We start from the raw sequence: 1,095 nt of genomic DNA, 5'->3' as shown, positions 1-1,095 counted from the left end.
TTCTTTGTCTTGAAGAAATCACTAGAAATGTAAGACAATTACACTTGATAAGATCTAGCAGACAAAATACAATAAGAAGCGTATGATCTCAAAGAAAACACAACAAATTTTCTTATTATTAGCCATTATATGCCAGTTTGTACTGATTTAGTCTTTAGAACCATAATGTGTTCTATAGGTTAGCTAAAAAGATGTGGAGTATTCTTTTGAGGGAGGATTTAACAAGAACTCGTTGAACAGTGACAGAAACAGTACAGTCTAACAAGTCATAACAAAATTATGCAGACTGTATTTTCCTTCCATAGTTGATCTGAAGTCTACGGATAAAAGCATGTAAACTAATGATTATTATTCATCACATCCACCCAGCAGATACATTTGAGGAGGTTTCTTCAGAGCCTTGGGCAACAGTGGGAACTTACGAAGCTGAACTGGAAGAGGAAAGCCAGGTGGCAATAATATATCCATTTCTGCTGCAGGGTGAATCCCTCTGGAAAATTTTACACTTTTTCAGCAGAATTATCTTTATCCCTGATGTGCTAAAATTTAGCTTAGCCAACCAGTACTATGGCTTTCTCCAAGTTTTACCAACGAAGAACAACGCTATCATGTTAATCTAAGCTTTGAGAAAAGTTCAATCGGACATGAGCACCTATAAGAATGGAATTTAAAGTGTTCATTAAGTATTTTTATTGTATCTGATTTATATTTCTTTTGTGACAGTTGACAGTCTGCATTGGAGGCTGAGTGAAAGAGCTGGAGTGAAAGAGATAAAGTCAGATACATGAGGCACAAGTACCCATCTTGCCTGTTTTCTCCTCACAAATTGAAGGCAATTATCACGTATTCATGCCAATTGTGTCTTCTAACTGGGAATTCAGTGCCAGCTTGTTTGTTCATTTGTTTGTTTCAAGCTTGATAAAACTGACTGATGAGTTGGTTGGAGCTGCCAACAACATTGGGTCAGCTAAGTTCAGGAATAAATATAAGCAATTAGAAATGTTGTTCACTCCTTTCACACAATGAACACCCAGAAACGATTTAGTTGAATTGACTTGGTAGAAAAGGTTCCCTGACAGATGAGATAAAATTCTT

The sequence above is a fragment of the Meleagris gallopavo genome, chromosome Z (assembly GCF_000146605.3).
Source record: "Meleagris gallopavo isolate NT-WF06-2002-E0010 breed Aviagen turkey brand Nicholas breeding stock chromosome Z, Turkey_5.1, whole genome shotgun sequence".
Taxonomy (NCBI): domain Eukaryota; kingdom Metazoa; phylum Chordata; class Aves; order Galliformes; family Phasianidae; genus Meleagris; species Meleagris gallopavo.
This window is presented reverse-complemented; position numbering follows the sequence as displayed.